The sequence below is a fragment of the Fukomys damarensis genome, unplaced genomic scaffold (assembly GCF_012274545.1).
Source record: "Fukomys damarensis isolate Sample0158 unplaced genomic scaffold, DMR_v1.0_HiC HiC_scaffold_37, whole genome shotgun sequence".
Classification (NCBI taxonomy): domain Eukaryota; kingdom Metazoa; phylum Chordata; class Mammalia; order Rodentia; family Bathyergidae; genus Fukomys; species Fukomys damarensis.
The window spans coordinates 59,514,911-59,542,727 of NW_022900949.1; the positions used below are offsets into that span (position 1 = coordinate 59,514,911).

At 39.7% G+C, this 27,817-nt stretch overlaps 1 protein-coding gene and 1 non-coding gene across 2 annotated transcripts in view; one reads left to right on the top strand and one right to left on the bottom strand.

Annotated features, from left to right (window-relative positions):
- Window positions 1–27,817, bottom strand: part of LOC104861674 (IQCJ-SCHIP1 readthrough transcript protein) — a 571,872-nt gene that overhangs the window by 64,515 nt on the left and 479,540 nt on the right. The window lies entirely within an intron of this gene.
- LOC117284544 lies at window positions 20,261–20,450 on the top strand. The gene has a single exon (XR_004515655.1). It is a non-coding gene; the product is annotated as a U2 spliceosomal RNA (small nuclear RNA).

The following is a 27,817-nucleotide window of genomic DNA, read 5'->3' on the forward strand; positions in this document are numbered from 1 at the left end:
TTTTTTTTTTTTTTTTTTGGCACCGGGGATTGAACTTGGGTCCTTGCGCTTGCAAGGCAAGCCACTGAACTGCTGAGCTAAATCCCCAGCCCCAAAACTTGGATCTTTATTGGTTTATTTCGTGCTATGCCCCCAGCATGTAAAATAGTACCTGGAATATAATAGGCTATCAATAAACATTTTCAATGAATGGATGTATTTCAAGATGCTGGAAAGGTGCTACCGGGGATTGAACTTGGGTCCTTGCGCTTGCAAGGCAAGCCACTGAACTGCTGAGCTAAATCCCCAGCCCCAAAACTTGGATCTTTATTGGTTTATTTCGTGCTATGCCCCCAGCATGTAAAATAGTACCTGGAATATAATAGGCTATCAATAAACATTTTCAATGAATGGATGTATTTCAAGATGCTGGAAAGGTGCTGAGATAGTGTCACAGTATGAGGTGAGCCAGAGAAGAAGCTGAAGTTTGGGGACCACCACTGGTGTAAAACTGGTACCACCAAAAGAAATAAGGAAGTTAGGAGGAGGAACTGACTCTGAAGGGTCGATGGGTAGTACAGAGGCTTTTAATTTTTCACCATACAGTTCTCAGTCTAAGGTGCAAGAGGAAACTGAGGTAAGAGAAAACTCAGGTTGAAAGAATTTGGCAATCTTTTGTACAGAATGGTAGTTGGTTCTGTAGAAATGGAAAAATTAAGGAGAAACTGTAAAGAAAGAACTGAAGAGAAACAAAAACATCACTATGGTAGACACAGTAATGCTTCTGCCTTCCCTGACAAATATCCACATCCTAATCCCTACATGGTGGGGTATAAGGTTGCTAACCAGCTGACCTTGAGGTAGAGAGAGTATCCTGGGCTACTCAGGTGAGCGCAATGTAATAATTTTTCATAAGTTGCAAGAAGATGAACCAGACATAGAGTAGTATGAGGAAGATGAGTCCAATATTGTTTGCTTTAAAGATGGAGGGAGAGGTCACCAGCCAAGAGAGGTGGGCAGCCTCTGAAAGGTGAAAGAGGCAGGAGAGTGAGTCTTCCTTAGAGTGTTCTGCAAGAATGCAGCCCAGCCAACACCTGGAACCCAGCAAGACTCATCTCAGCCTTCTGACTTCCAGAATTGTTACACAATAAACTTTGTGTTGATTTAAGCCACTAAATTTGGAATCATTTATCATCACAGAAATAGAAAACTAAGATGTGGTTGAAAGCCCTCATTTTGAGGGTGAAAAAATGAAAAGGAGGTGGTCAACAGGGTGAGAGAAAGATGAAAGCTAATATATCAGGGGTCAAGGAGAGACAGGCTGCTGCTGGCTGAGCCTGACTGCTTCAAATGCTGCAGGGAAGAGGAGGAGGAAAACAGCCAGGAGCTTTTCACTACGAGGCGTCATGAGCAACCCTCAGGAAATAATTTTGGGAGTCGTGTGTTAGGGGAGGTAGCTAGGTGGTCGTGGTTAGGAAACTGTGGGGCTGAATTAAAGAAGTTTGCAGATGAATCAGAAAATTAGGATGGTAGCTTGAGTATGCAACAGAATCAGAGAGGTTGATGTGGCTGTATTTAACAGGCAAGCTGCAGAGAAGCAGCCAGGGAGCGTGAGAAAAGCAATGGTGGTAGGGCCAGGTTCTGGGAGAACTCGATCAGGAACATCTGCGGGTGTTCATTCCATCTTGGAACAGAAGATAGGACGAGTCAAATGACAAAAAAATGTTGAGTAGGGAAGACGCCCTTACTGGAGATCGGGCAAGATGCAGAATCACAGATAAACTAAGTGGGCGCCCTTGACTGGGTCCTTAAGGAAGCAGGTAGAGGTTAAGTCCCTAAGGTCAAGGAGGCTGGCTGGAGTAGCACCTGAGAGGCTGGATCAGCATAGGCGTGACTTTCCTAAAAGCTTTTGCAAGTGCTTTGCTGTGATTCTTGGGAATGCTGTATAAAATTCTGCTACTGAAGAACAAGAAAAATAAATAGGATGGATGAAACTCATGACATATGTTAAATACTAATGAGTTTGCAGTAGCTTATAAGATAGGAGAAAATCATTAGAGGTATTCGATTTACTAATGAGTAAGCAAGTAGATGCAGTCAGAATTCATGAGATATTGGTAAGTTAGTAACCTAGATGAGTTAGACCTAGTTCAAGTGTGTGTGTATGTGTGTGTGCTAAGCATACAAACAAATGCAAAAACTAAAGTAAGTAACCAGTATTCATGACACACCAAGGCACATGAAGCACTCGATATTCTTTAGACTGCATATTGACTGCTCATGGTGACTCCCATTCTGGCCCTGTGTCCTTTGTCCAAGCTATACAAATTCAATCCTCAGCTTCTCATCAGGCTAGCAGTGAGTTATGCAGGAAACCAGTGGGATTTGCTGCTGTGTCTCCAGTAACACACGTTGTGTGTCACCACGTAATCGGGAACCATTTCTTAAACCTCAACCCTGTTTCATATATGTCATTCAAGTGGAAAGTTGCTAAGGCAGAGAGGCTGGACACACAAGTAGCTTGTAACCCAAGCTGCAGGTTGTGAGGTCCTTCCACGCTCCTGTATTATACCCTAGATATGCCAGCTTAGCTTCTCTTTCTCTTGTTTCTTGCTTTATGTTCTAAGTAGATTTAATGAACTGTATGATAGGACTTTTGATATCAGCATATTTCTATACATCTTTCAGGAAAAATGAGGCCCAGCAATGAGAATTTAAAGATACAAGTGAAATAGTACTTTTAAACCATATAATTAAAGTATAACTAAGAAACAAATTTTACAATTCTGACCCCAGTTACACCTATATTTATTATTTCAGGTTGTATTAAAAATAGTCCTAGGGCTGGGGATTTAGCACAGAAGTACAAGGTTCTGAGTTCGATCCCCAGTACCAACAAATGGATAGACAAATTTAAAAGAATAAATAATAAAAATAGTCCTGAGTAAATTATTGCTATGAATCAATACTTGTTACGTTTTCTTTTTTCAAGTATTGGAATCTGTTTTAAAATTAAAACCTATATACAAAATGATAAAAAAGTTTTTATCAAGATCAAATTATTCTGAGTTTAAATTTATATTTTCCTATTGGTTCCCTCCATGAGAACACAAGGCTCTTCTTGTACACAAATATTTGAAAATAGAATTTATAGATGTCAATTATAGTCTTGTTTCAGCTGTAGTTTTACATTTATTTCTGTATTTTGGTTATGCCAAATCAAAAAAATCCTGTTTCACACAGATAAGCTGGCATAAATGGTAATAGTTCTTTTTAATAGTTTATACTGCAAAGCCGGGCATGGTGGCGCACACCTGTAATCCCAGCACTCGGGAGGCTGAGGCAGGAGTTGCTGCGAGTTAAATGGTAATAGTTCTTTTTAATAGTTTATACTGCAAAGCCGGGCATGGTGGCGCACACCTGTAATCCCAGCACTCGGGAGGCTGAGGCAGGAGGATTGCTGCGAGTTCGAGACCAGCCTGGGCTACACAGTGAATTCCAGGTCAGTCTCACTACATAAGTGAGACCCAGTCTCAAAAAACCAAAAACAAAAAAAGTTTATACTGCAATCTCCAAAGGTTTGTAATCTCCAGATATTCTTCAATAAATATATCTAGAAGCTTCAAGTAGTAAGAAACTTATTCATGGTTGATTGCTAACAATATATAGTTGTTGCTCATATTTATTTATTTATTTGTTTTGGTGCCAGAGATCTAACTTGGGTCCTTGCACTTGCTAGGCAGGCAGCAGAACCACTGAGCTAAATCCCTGGCCTTCATATTTCTTATTATAAACAAGAGAACAAAAGAAAATACCCACCCTTACAATAAGGCAGTAATCTAAAAGACTTTCTCACTTGACATACTGGGGATTAAGTTATGACTGGAAAACCTACTATAGTTAAGCTTGATGAAAGCCTGTGCTGAACAGGGATGACATTCCTATAATATGGATTAATATATTATATTCTTCTTACCATAGCTTTATAGGACAACTTTTCTCCCAAGTCCAATAGATAATATCATTTGTAGATGTATTCTGAGTTATATTTACGCTTCAGAACTCCTTAATTTCCAACTCTATTTTTTTGGAGCGGGGCTGAGGATGAGGTGTTTAGCAGCTCATTTTAATAGGTGCAAATTAGTCTCTAAAAATACCTCCTGCCACCCTGGGTTTCTACGGACACAGTTTGAAACCTACTGCATTAGGCAGTGGTATAGCAGCAGCCTCAGTCTCCCTACAGAATAATGAGATGGGTTATATTTCCATGAAATCTGCCACGTACTTGTTTATGGCTCACAGCCCTATGCCTTTACCACCTTGTATTTTCTGCCCAGTGCAAACCAACGCTGTAGGAAATTAGCATCTAACGCATAGGTGATTTGGGCAAATCCTCCATGGTTTCATCCCAAATTTATGTTTATGTTTAAGATCCATACTTTTTAAAATCTTCATTTCCCAGTCTTCGGAGTGAGAGAAGGCAGTGGCAAAAAAAGTGAAAAATAGTACAAATCTGACAAAGCTCACATAAGCCTTTCCAAATGAAATTAAGCTAATTTTCTGAATGCCAAGCCCAAAGGAACACTATGTAGGTGAGTGTGTGTGCATCTGCACGCCTGTGTAAGAATGGGCAGGGGACACGCTTCCCCTTTATCCCTCCAAGACTTTGAATGCCCTCAATAACCCTCTCTAACACTGTAAGTGCACAGAGATAGCAATACAAGAAAGCCCTGACAATATAAAAAGTAGTTCACTCCTCTGAGGTAGCGGTGCTTGATTAAAACCAGGTTAATAGGGACTAGGGAAAAGGACAGACCTTCGCAGTGAAGAAAGGTGACCTCTAGTGGACAATTGCATTTTTTCAATCAGTTTAAACTAGGAATGGGATAAAACAAAAGTAATGTTAAATGTATGATCCATTTTAAAATTACATTTCAAAGGCATTTAAATGACAGTTGTACTATACATACATGAGTCTTCACTTATATTAGTAAAGAAGCATAAAGGTTACATTAATAATAATAAGTTTATAATAAAAAACCCAAAGTTACACCTTCCATCTTTGATGATTCTGGACTTCATAGGACCTTGGACCAGAAATCCAATACCTAGTTCTGGGTTTGACTCTATATCTTATTAATTGTGTTTCCTTGGGAAACTGCTTCATATCTATAAGCTTTTGTTTCCTAATCTATAAAAATAGTTGATTTATAAACTGCCTCCCTTTCAAGCAGATAGTTACTTTTTAAATCAAGTTCACTTTATATCATAAGTTTTCCAAATAACCAATACAAAAGTAATGTCATAGTATGTATTATAAAGAGCATTTGGTGAATCAACAAAAAATACTAGATTTAAATTGAAGGTCTTCCTTTTAAAAATTTAATGAAGGTAAACCGGGCATGGTGGGGCACACCTGTAATCCCAGCACTTGGGAGGCTGAGGCAGGAGGATCACTGTGAGTTTGAGACCAGCCTGGGCTACATAGTGAGCTCCAGGTCAGTCTCAACTACATAGTGAGACCTTGTTCCAAAAAAAATTTAATGAAGGTAAAGTTGTTGAGTTTTTTGTTTTCTTTTTACATTGATTATGAAAAATTTACTGGATCATTTGTTCATTATAAAATGTACATTATTATAAAAATCATAATTACGGTTTTAAAAAGACATTTCACATGGTAAAGTAAAATAATGATGAAAAAGAAACAATTTATGTAGCACTTTTTTTTCAGAAAACTATTTGCTTTTTCTAGGGCAGCATTAGAATGGAGCATAATATTTTATGGATGAGACATAATACTTTATGATTAAACTGTTAACAAAGTCTCTAAGAAACCACAAAAACAAATTATCAATCATACAGAACTAGTGTTGAGATGCTATCAATTATATTGGGATTTAGTGCCTAATAGTTTCCTTAAGTATAGTACATTCTCTAATCAGCTTTTCTAGAACAAGCTAAGCAGCAATATGGACTGTTTTTTATGATCATTCTCATTCACACCTCTCTAGAAGAAATGTTCAAATATTTTGTGTTGCACTTTTAGTTTATCACACCAGAGAAACTATACGGTATTTACACATGTGTCCTATTAATTTCGCTTAAGAGTATGCCCTCATTGTGCATCCACTTAGCTATAAATGTCTCTAGTTTCTCGTTGTTTATGGAAGAGTAGTACTATAAGGGTCAAAATGTATAATAGATATTTTGTAATAGGAAGAAAATGTCTAAAGGTATTGGGCAAATGGGAAAGGTAGGGGAAGGTAAAAAGGGAAGAGAAAAAATAAGAGAAAAGGAAAAAAATGGAAACAAAGTCTTTGTAAATAGGGAAGTGTGGCAGGGAGGAAGGGAGGCTAGGGGAATGGGGAAAAAATAAGAACCAAGATCTGCCATGTAAAGGTACAAGATACCAATGATGAATGTAACTATATTGTATATCTAAAATGTACCAATAGTCAGTTTATAATAAAAACCCCAAATACTTTGTGTTGCAAAAAGAAAAAAATTCTAATCTAAACAGCTTTCTGAAGAACGCCACAAAAAACCTTTAATGATCTAACTAACTTGCTTTATCTTCAAGCTATTGAATTAAGAAAGTTCCGGGACCGGGGATTTAGCTCAGCGGTTCAGTGGCCTGCCTTGCAAGTGCAAGGACCCGAGTTCAATCCCCGGTACCAAAAAACAAAACAAAACAAACAAAAAAACCCCATTTCTTTTCATTTTAAATCAAAGTCTTTCAGGATATAAAGGTTCTGGTTAGAAAATGATGCTACCCCAAACAGTGGGCAAAGGGTGAACTCACAAAAACAGCTAAAATCTGTCATGGATTATTTATACACAGTAAAGTTAATCTGTACATCAGTCTTAATTTGTTCAAAACTGTATACCAGTTTTCATTGTATATATGCAAATAAAGCCCCTTTCAGGCATATAATGTGGGCTCATGAAATATTTCCCTATTGGAAGTACTCAGGCTTTTTCATTATTTACAAAGAATGCCAAGGTAGAATTAGTCACCCTGGACCAGGATGCTTCTTCTTCCCCTACTGGTTGCCCCGATTGCCACGTTTTTTTCCCCACCATAGTGGCTAACTGTGAACGTCTAGCAACAACAAGGCTAGGGATTCCAGTGGATAGTAAGTGGAACAGTATATCCCTCCTACCCTGGGACCAGAGGCCTGAGAGAAGGACACAGACTGCAGAAGGGGGATATAAGCAGTCTTGGGCCACCTAAGGGCCAACAAACAGCACTCCTCCACCCTGCCATAAGTGCTGTCAAAAGGAGCCAATGAAGTGGAACAGAGAAGACTGCCCAAGGTCTGGGAGGGGCCAACTGTACACTGAACAGGACAAGGAGCAGCCTCAGGTTGTCTCTGGCTGAGGGTGTACAGCAACTAGGAGAGCCATGAAGAGACAAAAAGGTAAGGAGACATGAGTGGGCTGCCAAGGGACATCCAGAAAGCTGTTGGTGGAAGTCCAGCCACAGCCCCCACATCTGGAAGTGCTCTGCAACCAGCACTAGTCCTATTGTAGACTTGGAGGCATAGATTTGAGCTCTGACTCAAAACACTACCACAGAATTGCAAGCACCATAGGAATTCTTTCTTTCTTTCCCTCTTTCTTTCCTTCCTTCTCTTTGTTTAGTTTTCATTTATCTGTCTTTTTTTTTTTGGTTGTTTAGGTTTTTACTTTTATTGCTTGTTTTGTTCATTTTGTTTCTCTATTACTTCAACTGTCTTGATTTTTTTATATTATCATGTGAATGAACTGTCTCTAGTTTTTCTTTTCACTTTGATTTTCTTTTGCTTTCTCCTTCATTCTTTCTCTCCTGTCTCTTCTCCTGTTTCCCAAAGCTTGGGTGATCATCCTTTGTCCTTCAACCTTACTTCTACCATAGTCTTTTTCATTTATCTCTCTGTTTTGTCCTCTATCCCTTGTAGAAAACTTCCCCACCGTCACCACTATACACAGAATAAAACCACTCTACTAAGGGGAAACTCAATGTTACAAGTTCCTGGTTTATGTTGGATTTTGTTATATAACTGTAAATCTTGCTCCTATGGTTAAAGGTACTAAACTAGTAGATAACACAGTTTGTCAGTTTCTAGGCTGTGCTTGATGCTATTGTTATTGTTAATTGCACACTTTAACCAGGATGCCATAACTGTTGTAATCAGTTCTTCTCCTTTGTATGATTGTCTGGGACCATAATCCTCACCATAGTCCAGTACCAAAAGAGTAGGTGCTGAGCCAAACAGCAACTTCTCATCTCTAATTAATTGGGATGGTAGAATCTTGGTACAGACATAAAGACCAGGGACCAGGTACAACTATAAGAGATCTTTGAGGAATAGACATTTCCTAGGGAAGCCTCAATTCTAATGATAAAGCTATCTACCATAAGAAACTTACAAGCATCAATACAGAAAGTAAACTAAAACAGAAAATAGAAAATGACAAGATGCGTAAGTAAAATGCAACCTCAGACCTCCAGGCCACCAAGGACAAGTTTAGAGGAGAATGAGACAGTGAAAAGCAGAAGCCACTCTCCTGTGTTTTCTGAAATGATAGCAGCAGAAGTAAAAAAGATGTATGAGGCTATACAAAATCAGATCAAAAGTAATTTCTCAGGTTAAAAAAAAGAGATCATAATCAAAATAAAGGATGGGCTGGGGATTTAGATCAGTGGTTCCACTGCCTGCCTTGAAAGCACAAGGTCCCAAGTTTGATCCCCGGTACCAATTAATAAGTAAATAAATAAAGGAATTGCTTAGTGAATATAGAGTAGACAACAAATTTTAAAAAAGGAGCTTAGGAGAACAATGGAAACTATGAATGCCCAACACAGGAAAGAAAATGAATCCATGAAACAGATTCAGAAATCCAGGAGATTAAAAACTCCATTGAAAGTATATGTGATTGTCTGAACTAAGGTGAGGACAGAATATCAGATCTAGAAGATGGGATTGAGGTTAGTGATCACAAGAAGAAAGATTTGTTTAATATAGCAAGGGGACATGAAAAATCAATCCAATAGCTGCAAGAGGATTCAAAGAAGAACAACATAAGATTGGAGTCAATGAGAAAGCAGGGGACAATGCAAATGCCATACAAAACATGTTCACAGAAGTCATGGCAGAAAACCTCCCAAACATGGAAAAAGATTTTGACATACAAATAAGAGGCATACAGAACTCCAGTTAGACATGACCAAGATAAATCTACACCAAGCCATTTAATAATAAAGATTTCAGAAACTCAGCACAAAAACAGAATATTAAAAGCTGTTAGAAAAAAGAAACATATCAGTTATAAAGGAAAGCCCATTAGAATTACCATAAATCAATAAATGCAATGCACAATATCAACAGAGCCAATTACAAAAATCATATGATCATCTCAAATAAGTGTAGAAAAATCATTTGACAACGTTCAACACTCATTTGTGATTTAAAAAAAACCTACAGAAAATGGGAATAGACTGTCTTTATCTCAATCTGATAAAAGCCATTCAAGACAAATCAACAACCAAAATCACACTAATGATCAAAAACTGAAAGCTTTCACACTAAAATCAGGAACAACGGTGTTCACCATCACCACTTCTACTTAATATAGTTCTGGAAACATTAGCCAGAGCAATTAAATAAGAAAAATAAATAAATGAATAAAGACAGAAAAGGAAGAAGTTAAACTATTATTCTTTGCAGATGACATGATACTCTACATAGAAGACCCCAAAAACTCCATCAAAAGACTTCTTGATTTAATACCCAAATTGAGTTACATAGCTGGATACAAAGTCAACACACAAAAATCAATAGCATTCATGTACACAAATAACAAACTTACTGAGAGAGAAATTAGGGAAACCATGCCTTTCATGATAGCATAAAAAAGGGAAATACTTAAAAATCAATCTAACAAAGGAGGTAAAAGATCATTACATCAAAAAAACTCTTCTCCACTGTTGGAGGGAGTGTAGCCTGGTGCAACCACTGTGGAAATCAGTGAGGAGATTCCTTAAAAAACTAGGACTAGAGATACCATTTGACCCAGCTAGCCCCCTTCTTGGTATGTTCCCCAAAGAATTCAAAGCATCATACATGGACACCTATGTTCATAGCAGTACAGTTTGTAATAGCTAAATCTTGAAAACAATCCAAATGCCCATCAATGGATCCAATGAATAAAGAAGATGTGGGGTTTTTCATGCAGTGGAGTATGACTCAGCCATGAAGAAAGATAAAGTTGAGACATTTCTAGCTAAATGGATGCACCTAGAGACCATACTCTTAAATGAAATAAACTAAACACACACGTGTAAATATTCTCTGACAAGAGAAAGTGAAAGTGTAAAAAAGGAGCAAAATGCATAATAATGTAAAATCAGAAGAAAAAGTTCAATTGGGAAGGTGCACTAAATAAGGGGGTAGGGGGAAAGGAAGAAAAGGAAAAGAGAAAAAATGAGAAAAGACATAAAACAGAAACAAAGCTGCAAATGAGGGGAAGAAGAGTTGAAGGGAGGGAAGGAGAATGGGAAAAAATAAGAATTAAGATACATCATGTACAGGTACAAATTCCACATGATGCATGTGATCATTACACACACACACACACACACGCACATATATGTGTGGTACCAAATACATAGGTATTTGAGACCTAATGCTGTGCAAATAAACCAATTTTTTTCCTTCCTCTATTCTCACTGAGATGATGATAAAGAACCCTATGGCTGGTTTGTTTTCACTTTTGACATTCAATCACACACAAAAAAAAAAAAGCATGAAAATGAGCACGATCCAGTATGTCCAACACCTACACTTTCCTTCTTCCTCTCACTGTCTCTGACACTTGGCATAACTGTGCAGAATAGTAGCCAGCTGCAAAGGCACATGTTAGCCTTGCGCATGTCACTGGAAACTTACTAATGTTATATAGAAGCTACTGTTGCTTTACTTTGAGGCTTTGAAAATCAAATTTATTGTTCAAAGTAGGGAAGTGATCTCTTTAGCAGAGCTGTCACTAAGAGTGAAGCAATCAGACTTTTGGTCCAAATTTCAGATGGCATATATCTATAAAATACTATTTTGAAAGAAATTTAGCCTCATTTACTCACCTTGGTCTTCAATTTGATAATTTGGATGATTTTATGCTCCTTGATTAAGTTCCCAAAGTGTTAAAAAAAATGAAGGGCTTGCAGCCTTACCCTTTGTGAATTAAAAATACTTGTAAAAGCATAATCAGATGGTATTACTTCTGGGTTTAAATCTGCTTGGTGGTTTCCACAAGATCCTGGGTAAAATCCTACATCTCCAGCACTGCTACTCACTGACCTTCCAGTTTTCTTTCCACCTCTTAAAATCTTGCTCCCTGAGCACTAAGCCACTAGCTGCCTTTGAATTTTCTGGAAAAGTCAAATTCACTCCTGATCAGGGCCTTCACATCTCTGTTTCTCTACCTAGCCACTCCTCCCCCTTACTTAAGCCACTTCTCTGGATTAAGATTGGAGCCCTTTGCTTAGCCCCCTAACTGCAAATAAACAATCAAGGGCTTGCAAAGTGCCAGGCATACAGTAGGTAACCAACAAATATTTGAAAGAATGAATGGACAAATGGAATTCTCAAAAAGTTCCTGCACTTCAGGACCTTAGGTTTCGGGGAAGGACGGTGCTTGTGACCAGCTGTTATTAATTCAGTAGATCATTATGGCTAAACTGGTCAAATGGCCTCTTGCTTGTCTTAAAACAGTTAAAACTCATGCAGGTGCCAAGTGGCTGTCTGCCAGCCTGGGAACTAAGCTGACAAGGCCTTTCGGGCACATTTCCCTCTGCACTGTGAGCTGTATAGCTTTGGCAGGCTCAAAGGAGCCCCTAACTTTGCAGATTTATCACAGGAGCAGGACTGACTGTGCCAGCTGGACCCGAGGGCAAAATAAAAGTTCTGCAGGTATAGCTAACACTTGGCAAACTGCAGTAACTAGATAACTGCACCCCAAATTAATGTAAAATTAGAAGAAAAAATAGCCTGGTGTTTTTTCCCCTTTCTCAATTTGTCACCTTAGGTGATAAGTTTTTAGTTAGGGGATAGGCTGGCAAAATAAGCAAATGATTTGATATTGCCAACTTCTGTACCCCCCAAAAAGCTTACTGATAAATACACAAGGTCAGATTTCTTATATTTAAGGAATGAGAGTGTCCCAACTATTTTTCTAACTAAAAAAATAGGATTCCAAATGACAAGTAGGAAGACAAACTGAGTGTGCAAAAGACTGATACTTTCAAATTTGCCTGCCCACTACAGAGGCTTACGCTGGAGAAAAGGGGAAAGGAAAGAAAAGAGAAAGAAAAGAAAAACAATATATTTGCTTTCTTAGAGGAAAACAAGAAGATGAAAATGACAACTTAATCAACAATTTAGGCTGTGGCTTTTCATTACTAATGTCTGAAGATGAAATGGTGGATGTGGCTTGAGTGTCTCTAATCCAACCGCACGTTCTCTCTAGGAAATACTGTGTTTTATGTCACAGAATCATCACTGACTGATTTCCACATTAAAGAACTACTCAAGTTTCAGTACTCCAGGCATTCGCTTGCCTTGACTTGGTGATAAATTAATCCTGGCTCTAGGTCAAGAGTGCAGAGAGAACCAGTTTAGCAGGGCAGAATGTGGAAAGCCCTTGTGGACTCTTCACTTAGCATTAGTCTCCTTAATCTGAGTTTGATGGCTACACCTTTGTAGGGTCCCAGATGGAGAGTGGAGAGAGGGCACTGTGCCGTTTGTATAAATGATGGCTGGTCTGGAACGTATGCTTGCTGAGCCCTAGCCCTGCTACCTGTCCCCTGACCCCAAAGCTCTTGATATATGCAGTAGAGGAGGTGGATGTCTCCTGTGGAAAACCAGAGGGCTCCTGCATCCAGGCAAGAAATGCTTTCCAGGGAAGAGTCAATGCTCTGTTTGGCATGAATGATGATTTGGTTATGCTTTGCTTGAAGCTAAGACTAACTTTCAGATTTTCAACTTATTAATACATGGGGTTAATGACAATATATGATGAACCCTGCTGAAAACAATACTAGGTCTTCATGCTGAAAAAAATTATGATTAAAAATTGGGAGTTCATAAGGCTTTAGATGAACTCAATTATTTTCCTATTTACAAATGATATGGTTAGGGTGTTTTTCATTAATTTCACAATATCTTTCATCACAAAATATTGACACGTGGATAGGATGATAGTCAAATTACCTGACTGCTCCATGGTCCTTTTTTATCAGTTATTTGGTTTTTAGAGGTTGGAATGGGCTCAGGGTTGGCTATATTCTTTGTAGGTCCCTGAGCAAAATACAAATGGCAAACCCCTTATTCAAAACTTGTTGAGAATTTTAGGGTGGGGGTATCGCTCAGTGGTAGGGCATGTACTTAGTAAGCACAGAGCCCTGCGTTCAGACTCTAGGACCTAAAAAAAAGAAAAAAAAGAAAAAGAAAAAAGAATTTCAAAATGTTAACAGCAGAGCATTAAACCAAAAGTCTGCAAGGGTCACCTGCCTGTGGAGCAGTCCCAAGTGGCCAGGTGGAGGAGGAGCAGGGAACCAAACCTACAGTTATTCAGTTTGAAAATTAGGTGATTTCTCAGTCTGAAGAAGAAAAAGCCTCTTTGATTTTTGGTGTGCAAAGACCAATGGAAAGAAATAATTTCCCTCAGGGGCAATGAAATTCAAGAGGGAGCTGAGGGCAGAGAGGAAGAACCTGACCAACACGAAACACAAAGTTTGTGCCAGCTGCTGGGCTATGAGCGACCCTGAACTCTACACCACAGAAGCAGAACTTAGCTAGGGTCAATGATGAGGTATTGGTAGAGCCTGTGCATGGCGTGTGGGAGGCTCTGGGTTCAATCCTCAACACCACATTTAAAAAGAGAAGCAAAACAAATTTGAAAGACACCTAAATTCAACAGCTTTAAGTTTAGAAAGAGCAGGTTATGGGATATAGATACCATGGGGTATACACAGCTACTTTTGAGGCTCTCCTCTTGGGCCAGGTAAGTCCCCCCACCCCACCCCGAACGCCCACCTGGAATCTGGTCAGAAAGTTGGAGATGGCCAAATTCAACGTTCTCTAGATTGTCGAGTGTATGACTTGGCTTGTAAAACACTACAGTGCCATGCCAACCTATGCGACCCTCCCTCCGGGAAATACCTGACAATCACCACTAAGATTTGTGGACATAGGAAGAAATGACTCCTAAAACCAGATTCTCCGAGTCATTTGCCTGAGGGCAGTGTCTCAGGCCTGGTCTGACCTAAGAGAGACAGAATAGAAAAGAATGTGGGGAGGAGGCTATGAGGGTGCCTCAGGTATTATCAGTCTGTGGCCTGATCCCACCCTGCCGTCACTGGACTACAGGACAGACAGTAGAATTTAGATCCTAGATAATTGCCTGGCTTGTCTCAGGGTTTCAGTAAGAGAACAAGCTATGATTGTCTATGTTTTCTAGTTTCTGAAATTTCCATGGAAAAGCAAAGATTTCTCTGCTGTGCAAACAACCTTTTCCTTAGGAAGTCTCAGAGGTGGGAAATATATTCTCACCCTGAGCCCCTAGTGGCCAGGACATACAAGTGACAGAGAAAGAACAATGCAAATTATCTTTAGTGGTAATGCCAGCTGTTTTTTCCTTTCTGTTCTGTTTTGTTTATCCCAGAAATTGTATGAATATGGGTTGAGGAAGATGGAGTGATATTCTTTTCTTGAAGAGGTGAGCCTGATTCCCTTCCCTTTGCATGTGGACTGGACTTAGTGGCCTTACTCTGTAGAACACACACTAAAGCAGAAATGATAAACCAGCTACTCTGGGGGCTAGGTAAAAAAAAACAGGCAGAGCAGACGCCTCTCGCTCACCTTTCTGACTGGCCCTGAGGAAAGTTAGGCTCTATTAAAATGAGATGCATAGATGACTTACGAGGAGGGTCACTCGTGAGGAGCCAAAGCCTTCTAGCCACCAGCCATGTGAGCGCACCATAGTCAAGCCTTCAGATGACTTCAGCTCCAGTGAACATTCTGTCTGCAGCCTCACAAGAGGCCCTGAGCCAGAAACACCCAGCTAAGCAGCTAAGGGCCTGGTTGGAGGAGCGTGAATCACAGGGAGGATGTATCTCCCACCTCCTTTCTGCTCCTCCCTTCTGTTTCCTGGCTGCTAAGCACTTTTCCTCTGAAGCAGACCCTTCCACTGTGCTGTTTCTGTATTTGAGCCCCCCAACCATAGAACAAAACCTCTACTCCTTTAATTTGTTGGTGTTAGGTATTGTGTCTCAGCAACCAGGAGAGTAACTAAGAAACAGGGCCTCCATGTTGGCCACAGCTGATCCTCACTATAACCTTGGACAGGCCATGCTATAGGTTCTTGAAGCCTCTGAACCTGCTCATAGTGTAATATGAAGGCTGCAAGAGACTAGGAGGGCAAATCCCTCAGCCCTGCTCCTGGAACTGATGGCAAGTGGCAGTGATTCCCTGACTAAACTGCCACACAGAGGCTCTGCTGCTGGCTGGTCCTGTGGATCCCAGAGGGAGCTTTGCCATGCCGTACTAGGGAAGACGTGATTAGTAAATCCTCTGAAGTGATTAGGAGATTCTCTAAGCAGGGGGGAGAAAGGGGAGAGGCTGATGGCAACATGTCAGCAAGTTTATAAGCGATCCAAGGCTTGTTCCATGATTGCACACTCTTTTCTATTTTAATTTTGAGCTCAGAGTATTAATGTCTTTATCTTAAAGTATATCCAATGACTGTTTACAGCTTCTGAGAGACTTTTTTGCCCCTAGAACTTTAGCACTGGGCACAGCACTCTGGGAGCCATGTGACACGAGCATAATGACTGAAAAATGACTTCTTCAACGGGCATCATCTCAGAATGACTGGGAATTTCCCACCACTGCAGCACATGCCTTCCATCTCACACCGGCTACTTGGGGATAATGTGGGCTGTACAAATCCTCCTTCGTTGGTTTCTGATCAGGGTATCTGGCTACATCTAGGCTTCAGGCAAGCACAGTTGCTGAAGGTCTGTCTCGCCACATGATGGGTGACAGAAGACCACATGCTTGTTTTAAATTTTGGCTCTTGAGCTATGGCACCTTATAGGTGAATATATGTAAAAAAGTAAATCAAAACAGTGAAAGCACTAGAGAGTCCAGAAAATGGTGCTCCACGGCTATTCAAAACTGAGGCTTAGAGCCTGTGAGTAGAAGTCCTAAACAGTGGTGATTGCAATGGCAATGTACAAAGAGGAATTTAACTAGAAGGTGACAGGTTACACTCAATTCCTTCTGTATTGTCATTAAAAAGCTTAAATCGAAACCGGGCATGGTGGCACACACCTGTAATCCCAGCACTTGGGAGGCTGAGGCAGGACGATCACTGTGAGTTCTTGAGATCAGCCTGAGCTACATAGTGAGTTTCAGGTCAGTTTCAATTACATAGTGAGACCCTGTCTCAAAAAAAAAAAAAAAAAAAAACTTTCGTTGAAAGGAAGTATTAATCCACTTGGTAAGTTACCAGAGGATCACCTGGGTCAGTTTTAGCCTCACCTAATCAGTAGTAAGAATGTTTCTCTTTCATAGCAATCTGCGAAGGAAGACAAACCAAATTGCAGGCATGTTTTTAAAAAAATTCAGCCACTGTTGGGAGCCATTCTGCATACATAATTTTTGGGAAAAATCATTTCACAATTAAATTATGATCAGGTCTAGTCTTCTTGCCTACAGGCCAGCTATGACGTGCTGAAACATAACTCTGTTTTTGCCTCCAGTCACAGCTGAGACCTCAATAGTCCCGTGATGCTGTGATAACCAAAGGCAAGATGACATCAGCTGAAGATGTCTTGGTTCCTTGAGAGCAAAACAGTAAGAGAAAGGTTTCACCTGGGGAGGGACAAATTCCTTCTCAGCTTAACTCATCCCACCTACGCTGTAGGAAGTCTTTGCTCATCCTACCTCCCTAACCGTTCTAATCAATATAAGCTTCTCACCAACCTTAGATCCTCCTCAGCATAAGATCCTCATGGTCACAGGATTACCACCTCCCTCAGAGACATCTGATACTTCCTCCAATTATGAGATCCTTGTCAATTTAGGATTGTTGCTGCCCTCTGAGTCATCTGTTGCTCTCTATGAACCCAATAAATTGTGGTAAGCTTTGGGTGCCTTCCTCTTTGCTGCCCAGAGCAGCATTGATCAGGCCCAGGAGCCAGCTTCTTCGCTAAGTCTCATTTCCCGTCTTTACGCTTTAATTTGCCCTATGCTGTCATGGCTTACAGGAGAGCAGGACTCACTGTGGGAGTTCTGGTAACATCCCCTCTCCCTGTTCTCTCTATAAGCCACAGTGGCACAGATATGACCAGAAAGGCCACACAAAAGTGAGAAAACTACTTTAAACCCAACTAAGGACTCCTCAAAGAGATTTTCTTTCACTGGAGACCAGGTACAACTCAATGTCCATGTTGCTTTATGGCACACTGTGGCTTATTAGAATCTGCTCAGCATGGCCGTCAGGATGAGGCTGATTGGTTGCTCTCCCCTTCAGACCTGGCAGTCTATGCACAGCAATAGCTTTTAATCCACAGTCAACTCTTCACCTGAGTACTGGTCATATTCTGACGCTGACAGGTTACTGTTAGCCTAGTTCTATTTGTGCATATTTATTTCTCTTATTTGGTTTATACATTGTTGTTGAGTGCTTAAGATAATGCAGGCATACTCATGTAAAAGCTACACAGAGACAAAATAAGGCACATTCCCACTCTCAGACACAATTATACAATCAATTACTCTACATATTACATATGTATAATGTAAATAATTATCAGGGAATCTAATAAAGCCTGGGGGAGGAGGAGGTAGGGCAAGATTTTCTGCAGTAGGTGATGGCTGAGCTGAACTTCAGTCATGAATAGGAGTCAGCTGGACAGGTAAAGGATGGGGTTGGAAAGAAATTTCAGACTTGCTAAGGTAAGGAAGCTAGAAACAGCACGTGTCAGGCAGTTCTGCAGATTTCTTTCACGACATCACACAAAAACATGGCAAAGTGTGAGACCGGAGGTAAACTGGGACCAGACACAGTAGGCTTCTAATGCCAAATTCAGTTGAGGCCTCGCTGTGAAGAAGTCATTAAAGGGTCTGAGAAAAGACACATTGGATTGGGTAGACAGGTCGGTAGGTTGGGTAAGATCTGAAGGAGTGCTGCACTAGAAAGCAGGGAGACTGGGAGAAAGTGCAGCAGTTGGGAGAGGTGGCATTGTACACAGAATGGCGAGGGGTGGGCCTGACAGGTGAGGGACCCTGAGACTGACTGGAAACCTCCTATCACTTGACGCCAGTGAACGGCCCTGAAATTAGGATAGTTTAATCTTCAAAATACCTATTTTTCAAATGAGAAGTAGAAACTCTAAACATCACACAGCCACAAAGTTGGCAAAGAAGAGCTAAAATCAGATCTTCCCTTTGCATCTTCAAAGCCCCATTCACGGGATCTCAAACACAGCAGGCTCTCAAGGCAGACATTCAAACATAGGACATTTTTTAAGGGGAGCACCAGAGATCAACATCTATGCGTAGCAAGTAGTCAGGCAGAAATCGAAAACAACTGATCCTAAAATGTATATGAAAATATAAAGATAATATGGAATCAGTATAAGGTAAGAAATATCAATCAACTCAACAGAATCAACAGATTAGAAATAATCTTTCCATTTACCATCTTTGAGAAAAGCTGTGAAGGCGATGCAATAGGAGAAAGTCAAACCTTTTCAATAGTTCATACTGGTAATCTACATGCAAAGAGATAGATTAGGATCCCCACATCATATTAAAAAAACTAAAAATGAAGCATGGACTTAACGTGAGGGCTGAAACTATAAAACTTGAGGATGAAAACAGAAGATATTTGTAATCTTTGGTTTAGGGTTATTAAGTACCACACCAAAAGCATTGCCCTTGAAAAAATATTTGAAGGAAACGGACTTCATCAAAACCAAAAGCTTTGTGCCTTTTGTGTTTTAAAAACATCTACAAAGAAATGAAAAGTAAGCCACTATCTCGAAGAAAATATACACAAATATTATTTCTAGTAAAGGATTTGTACCCAGGATAAGTAAGACCTCTTCAAATTAATAATAAAACAAATAACTCAATTCAAAATGAGCAATGATTAAAAAGATAACTCATCAAAGAAGAAATGTGAATGGCCAAAAGCACAGGAAAAGATGTTCACTATCATTAATCATAAGAGAAATACAAATTTAAAGTGAGATGTCTCTTCATGCCCACTACAGTAGAATCAAAAAGACAAAATATTGTTGGTAAGAACATGAAAAACTGGAATGTTCATACATTACTGGTGGGAATGTAAAATGGTGTATTCACAGCTTTACTTTCTTTAAAAATTAAACATAAATTTAACCTACGACCATGTAATTCCTTTCTTATTTACCTCAGAAATGAAAATAGTCTCTCTCTGTCATGTATATGTATATATATGCTTTATATAAAATGCATTTATAATGCTATATATAAAATGCTGCTGTGAACGTGTGTGTGTGTGTGTGTGTGTATTCACAACAGCATTATTCATAATGTCTACGAAGTGGAAACAATTCACATTTCCATGAACTGGTACCTGGTTAAACAAACTGTGGTATAGCCACGCATTGAATATTATTTAGCATTTAGAAGCAACAAACTACTGATGATATATGCTATAACATGGATGAATATAAAAATAGAGTAGGTGAAAGTAGACAAATGCAAAAGATTAAATAGTGTATGATCTCATTTATATGAAATGCCAGAAAACACAAATCTATAGAGACCAATAGCAGATCAGTGATTGCTTAAGGCTGAAGGAATATTTTGGGGTAATAGAAATATTCTAAATTGGGATTGTATGATGTTTGAAAAACCCTATAAACTCACTAAAAATCACTTAAAACACAAGAATTTTGTGGTATGTAATTATGTCTCAGTAAAGCTGTTAACATTTAGAGAACTTATTTTTCCCACATAATGAAGGATCTGTAGGCAGCCAAGTCCAGGCCTGGTAGAGTGGAGTTTTCTTGAAGTCATTAGAGACCTAGACTTTCTATCTTTGCCTCAGCTGCTCCTAGCACGTGTGCTTGTTTTCGTGGTTACATCTCAACTTCCTTCCCATGAGATCCTTCTTAGCTAACAGAGGAGAAAGCATATAGAGTAAAAAATGAAACAAAACAAAACAAAACAAAAAAACGCTGACCACTGCTTCTTGGCTTTTTGGATAAGAACAAGTGCAGTACCTGTTTTTATCAGATTAACATCTAATGTATCCTCTATCTAAGGACAATATACTAAACAGATTTTTGGAGTAGGGAGGTGGAATAGGAGTTGCTTCGTCTACTTCACACATTGATCTGATCTTGCAGTAACTCCAGAAATGGTGCATGCTCTTGGTAGAACGTAAAAAACAATACACTGGCCAACGAAGCCAGCCAATGTTATGGATATTTTGATGAAGTCCCACTCAGTGATTCTTACATGGCCATTCTTGACTGCAAAGGAATCTGGGAAATGTAAGGATATATTTCTGCCTTTAGTGAAATCAAGACTTCATTACTAACGTTGAAGGGAAGAGTGGATATTGGATAAACAGCTTATGATCTTTGGAAAAAATACTTCTTGTGTCAATGTAAACACAATAGGAACAGCACTATTTAGTCATACCACAGCATTGGTTATAAGGCAACGGACCAGAATACACTTATTATTAATATGAAATAAAAACAAAGACAATTAAATTCTTAATGAAAACCTAAGAGCTTTGGAAAAGCTATCTGAAAGTGAGACAGATGTTCATTATTATTCATGTTTTTATTTCTAAGACAAAAACTCGAGGTGTAGGACATTTGGTATAGTAAAAAGAGCAGGAAGGGCTGGGATTTAGCTCAGTGGTGCCATGCCTGCCTCTCAAGCGCAAGGTCCTAAGTTCGATCCCTGGTACCAAAAGAAAAGAGCAGGATTCTTCAGTTAGAAACATCTGGATCTCAAAACTTGGCTACACTCTTTAGTAGCTACATATAACTTGGGCAAATTTCTCAATTTAGGTAAGCCTTAATTTTCTCATCTGTACAATAATACCTGCCTCATGGGGCAGCTCCGTGGACTCAATAGGATAGCAGGTGTGAAGTACTTGTCTGAGCCTCAGTGACAGCACCTCCTTCACAACTCAAACAGCACATAACGCATGCACAACACAGCCTCACACCAGCAGTGAAGAATGAGTACCTTTGCCAAAATTAAACAGCTGTCTACCATAGCTTCCCCACATTTCCCAGACTGATTATTCTTCTCAAGAGAATTCCTAATTAGAGATTATCTCATTCAACACACACCCTCATCTAGGGAAAGGGAAAGCCAAAAAAGAAAAAGAAGCAAAGAACAAAGGGAGATAAAGGAAACATTCAAAATACTCTACACTTTTGTATCTAAAGTGTTAATAATCTTTCTCACAGTTGATTCTTTTATAAAATCAAAGAGAGAGCACTTAGAAAAGCGTGCCAACCCATTTCCATACTCAGCGCGGGTGGCTGTGAGAAGCACGTGTCCAGGTGGTCAGCTGGCAGGACCCCAGCCTGTGCACTCTTGCCCACTCCTCATACATCAGTTTGACTAAGCCAACACAGAATTTCTTCCGCCACTTTCTTCTAGAAGCACAAAATATTGCCTAAAGTAAGATCCTATTCAAACTGACCAATTGTGTTGGCATTCAGATTTTAGGCAGTTTGCTACTGTAGTGGATTCTTAAAAGTCCTGGTTAACACTGAATGAATAAAATCCATATTTTTGTGGGAAAGCTAAGCATCTCAGAGACAGACTCCAAAGCAAAACTGTGAATTTTGCCAACTGAAAAGTAGAACAAATATTTAGTATGTGCCTTCACTGTCCATAGCATATCAAAATTGTAATGATGGCAGTCTCAGTAATAAACGACACTTGGTTCATCTAAGAGAAAAGCGCAGGCTGACAAAATGAACACAGTGCTTTAGGATGCAGCGTTACAGTTTGGCCTTTCCAGCCATTCTGTATCAGTGATTTAACTTTCTTCCTTCTCACAACTCATTTGAGCACTCTGTAACTTGCTTGTCTGCTTTCTCCTCTCCTGTAAAAAGAGGACAGGAGGGGTGGTGAGAGGAGCTCTCACAGGGTACCATGCGTAGTAGGGGGCAGCACAGCTGTCAACAGCAGCAGCAGCTCAGCCTGCCAAAGCGCAGCAGCTGTCGGGACCTGTACAGCTGGCTGCCACTCTTTCCCCAAACTCTCCCTTAGACCCCAGATTGAGAAATTGTTTGTCCTTCCATGTCCTCCACGACTAATGGATGTTAATTTCTAATCCTGGCTTTGTGCAATTTTTTTCCTTGCCTGAAACTTCACATTTGAATTAGAAGTCAATTAAAATTAAAATTAAAACAAAACAAAGCATCTTCTCTTTTCTTTTTCTTTTCTTTTTTTTTTTGGTACCAGAGATCGGGACCTTGCACTTGCGAGGCAGGTGGCGGCACCACTGAGCTAAATCCTTGGCCCTCTCTTTTTTTGATAGTCATCCTATATGATAATTATCACATTCCTGCCTTTTCTTCTCATAACTGATATCCTAGAGCACCGTTAAAATGCTGTTACCCACATGTGCAGGCCAAAGAAGGACCCCATCTAAACCCAGCCTCAACTATAATCAAAAAGCAAAGCTCAGAGTAGCAGTGCTTGCTGAAGTGATTATAATAAAATTTCCGGCACAGTGAGTGCTTTCTCTGCTATCTAATCATGTCATGGCCATAACACAACATAAAAACAACTGCTTACATCTATATTTTGGGTTATAGGAATACTTTCATGTTTGTATAATACGCAATCTCAAAACACGATTGATTGCTTAGTTTTCCTACTGTGAGTAGATCTGATATTTGTAAGCAAAAGAGAAGATGGGGGGCTCAGAACTGAGCAGCAGCTGGGCTCTTCATTTATTTATGTAAGTATTTATGAAGCCTATAGAAGCCCAGTGTGAGGCCCTGAGTATTTTGCACACAGGCCCTACCTTCATTTGGAGAGGAGATGCACTTTGAATAACAATATACAAATGTAATAAGGATCACTCTTAGGAAGTTGGTTTACAAAATCAGGGGAGTCCTATATGCTGGGCCTTGAAGGGTCTTTAGCAAGCTATATATCAAACGTGTTATATATTAAAGTGCTTCTAGAAGTTTTATTTTACTCATAGCCCCCTTTTATATTAGAAGGTGACATAGCTACTTTGATTCTTACTTGAGGGGCAGTAAACCAGTCTCTGGATTTTGGATCCAGTGCTTTACTCAAAACACTAGAGGTCAGCAGCCCTCCAACAGTTGTGGTCAAGCCAAGATGCTCATCATGTTTTGGGGTGCTGTTGGCGCTGATTCTCAGACAGGGAATCCAATCAGTACTGCAGCTGCTTTCCTAGCCCCACTCCTCTTCTTTTGCTAACACTTTAACCTCTGTTTGGGCGTCCTCAGCTCCTCCTGCAAAGCCCAAGTGCTTGGGGAAGCTGATCTGGAAACAGGGTTTTTGGAGCAATCCAAGTTAATTTGCATTATTCTACCCATGGCTCTACATATTGATTTAAGGATGTGGTCCTATTTGGGCAAATAAAACTGCAGTGAAATTTGCTTAAGATGACTGGCTATGATGAGAGAGCTTCAGGAAGTGACTATCTCTCCCTGAAAGGGAATGAAAGAGCTCAAACACCCTCAGACATACTTATGTGGCAACCACCAACCATTTCAGAGTGGGCGAGGGGAGGGCTATAAAATGGAACTGACTGTAAGAAACAGAGAGAAGTTAAAAAAACACAACGACAAGCCGGGTGTGGTGGTGCACACTTGTAATCCTAGCACTCGGGAGGCTGAGGCTGCAGAATTGCTCTGAGTTTGAGACCAGCCTGGGCTACATAGTGTGTTCCAGGTCAGTCTCAACTACATAGTAACACAGTTGTCTCAAAACAAACAAACAACAACAAACACACACACACACACAATGACAAGTTTTCTGGTGAAGTCCTAGTGGGTAAATGAAGCAAACAAATTTTGAAGTCTCTCCCCGCCATCAGCCTCCTCAGAAGGAGAGATGCTAAGGACTGAACTCAGGGCCTTGTGCATACTAAGCACACGCTTTACTGCTGAGCTATGATCCCATCTCCAGAAGCTTTTGCTAACCAGATTCCACACTGCAAAAGCCAACAAATCTCATTCCTTCAAAGCCAGGTTGAGTTTGTTGTTTTCTTACTTATGTCTCAGAGCATTCTAAGTGGTACATTGAGGGGACAAAGACAGGAACTACAATGGAATTTTGACAAATGTAATGCAAATGATCTACAAGCTACTACTCATTAAGTTTCAATGCCAGCTCACCCTGTGCTGCAGACACCAAAGTTTCTCAGCAAATAAGAGGCTCATAGATCTGGAACGCTTGATTGAGAAGAACTGGATGAAGATGACATTGTATTCTCAAGGCCTATCTCTTTTTCTCTTGGCCAATTAAGTCTTTTTAAATAAATTGGTTCCACTTCCTTCCCATAACCTCAGTAGGGGAGATATTTTTGAAATACATCGACTGTATATTGATTGAAATATATCTGAAATGTATCCACTCATTTTAAAATGAATGGTTATATTCCCTCACACTGCAGGGACCAGGGGCTGCCACTGGCTTTCGAAAAGCAATAAATAAGGAGACAAGAGGCCTCCTGCTCCAGCTCTTTGCCACCAACCTCCCTCACCTGCTTAGACATAAGCAGTCTCTAAATCCTCCTAGTGCTAAACAGTGGCATTTCCTTTAGTTCACTGGAATGGGGTTTTATCTGTATCCACGCAAAGAAGCAATGAGAGGGTTAAAGGAACCGGAATACAGTTGGCCCTCCCTACCAGAGAGTTCTGCATCCATGGCTTCAACCAAGTGCAGACCAAAAATATTTAAAATGAAATTACATCAGTATTGAGCATGTATATACTTTTTCTTGTCACTATTCCCGCATCAGTGTAACAACTATTTTCATAGCATTTGCATTGTATTAGATATTATAAACAATTAAGAGATGATTTAAAGTATATGGGGGTGAAGGGAGGGCAGGAACAAGGGGAAAAACTGAGAACCAAGACCACCTGTCATGTAAAGGTACAAGATCCCAATAATGAATGTAAGTGTACTGTATACCTAAAATGTACCAATAAACTCAGTAAAAGAAATAAAATAAAGTATTTGGGATTTTAATAAACACACGATGAGTGGGTAAGTTATGTGTAAATAATACACCCTGAGCATCTGTGGGTCTTAGAATCTGCCAGGAGTCTTGGATCCAGTCCTCCAAGGATTCCAGAGAATTATATAACTCTAAGCAGGACAGGAAAAGTTTACTCCACCTCTCTACTTTCCTTAGGTTATTATTGTAAAAGAAACATAGAAAGGGTCCTTGTACTTCCTTGTATTTTTTGTGTGAGGGTATAATAATAAAGGAAATAAACTTTGGAGTCCATGACACCTGAGTTCAAATCTTGGCAACTCCTCTTACTAGTCCTGTGACTTTATTTCTGATCTTCTATATCTTTAAAACAGGAATGGATGCAGCCATCAGGTTCCTCTCAAGACTGACTAATAAGATATGTACTAGGTTTGGCATTAAAAATTAGTTGCTAAGATCACTATTTCAATATCCTTTGGGAGACCAGAGAAGCAGCCAGCTCCCTAAACATTCCCAGTGTCTATATTTACTTCCATCTGCTACTAGATTCCCTGGGCATGTGCTGATGAAAACAGGTCGCAAGAACGTTGCAATTCATTTCCCTTATGCAGTCTATCCATGTGGGGAGCTCAAAATTTCAAATGGAAGTCACAGCTTCTGAAAGTAATTGCAGGGTTGGAGTGACGCGTTAATGACCTAATTCTTTGGGTAGGTCTTATCTGTAGTGAAGGAGTGTTTAAAGGAGCTGCTAAAAAAATGAAGATCATGGCCATCTTTGCTTTCCATGTTAAAGATAGGGAGGGATTCCTAAAGATTTCTATCATTCAGTCAAAATCAGGTACTCAGAGGAAAAGGACCTACAGCTTTTAGGGCCTACATCTATATACCTGTTTCTGGTTTTGTGTCCAAGGCAACAGACACATAGGATATCCGGGACAGAGGCCAGTCAGAGGCACTCTTACCTCTACTCAAGGCTTCATCCTTTCTTAGTCTCATTCTTTCACAGTGAAATTGACTAGTCTCCCCAATACCTGTTTCCTCATTTTTTCCTAACTGATTGAATTTGCTATCCCAACACACACACACACACACACACACACACACACACACACACACGCACAGACACCCACATCTTTTAGCTGGGCATGTTGAGGCTGAGCTAAGTACATTTTCTAGCATCTTTTGTAACTAGGTTTGTGGGGTCACAGCCACAGGACTAAAATTCAGCCAACTGCATCTAGGCAGAAGTACAACATGTGATTTCCACAAAGTGCCTAAGGAAAGGGAAATGTGCTTTCCTCTTCCTCCTCCCTTCCTACAGGCTTGATCACACGTGACAAAAGATTTTCAAGCAGCCAATTTGGACGCTGAAGCACAAAGTCTTGCACCAAGAATGAGAAGGAATACAATACAAAATTAAAACAAACAAACAAATGAAAAACTTCAGTCATCTTGAGATTGCCTTAGATTCCTATGTTCCACATTTATTTTGCATGCATGAGAAATAAAATCTTATCTTGTTTGCAGTACTGGTATTTTGGATTTTATGTCACTCAAAGCTAAACTTAATTCAAACAGATACTTTACTGTGTCCACTGTTTATTTACATCCTCCCCATTCATCTGTAATTCCAATATCTACCAATACCATACTGGTTTTTTTTGTTGTTTATTGGTACATTTAGGTATACAGTGCAGTCACATTCATCATTGGGCTCTTGTACCTTTCAGTGACGTATCTTGGCTCTTATTTTTGACCCATTCCCCAGCCCTCCATTCACCTCCTCCAACCTTCCCTACTTAGAAAGACTTTGTTTCCATTTTTCCTTTTCTCATATTTTTCTTTTTCCTTCTTTCCTTTCCCCTACCCTTCCCACTTCCCTATTCCTTTAGACCTTTTCTTCCTATTTCACATTATCAATTATACAATTTGAACCTCCTTATTTGCACTTTTAGTTTCTCACACTAGCGAAACTATTTGGTATTTACACGTGTGTCCTATTTATTTCACTTAACAGTATGGCACGACATGCATCCATTTAGCTATAAATGTCTCTAATTTCACATTCTTTATGGCTGAGTAGTACTCCATTTTATAGAAAAACCAAATCTTTTTCCAGTCTCCTGTTGATAGGCAACTGGGCTGTTTCCAAGTTTTAGCTATTACAAACTATGTCGTTATAAGCATGGGTGTGCATATATCACTGTGGTATTATTCTTTTAATTCTTTTGGAAAGATACCCAGAAGAGGAATAGCTCTATCAAACGGGACCTCCAATCCTAGTTTTTTTTAGAATGACACACTGTTTAACATGACATGACACTTACAAGTGGGGTAAAGATTCATTAGCCATTCCTACCACACTCTTAAAATCCTACTCACATCCTAGAAAATGAATTCCACCCAAAGTATAACATCAGAAAGGTCATCTCTCAGACATGGAAAGGAATAGAGATTTTTTTTTAAAGCAAAAAACCCCTTTGTTTATTTTACAGAAAATCCTACACAAAATGACCGTTTTCTTCTCTTTGGCTGGCAATTTTACACAACTAAG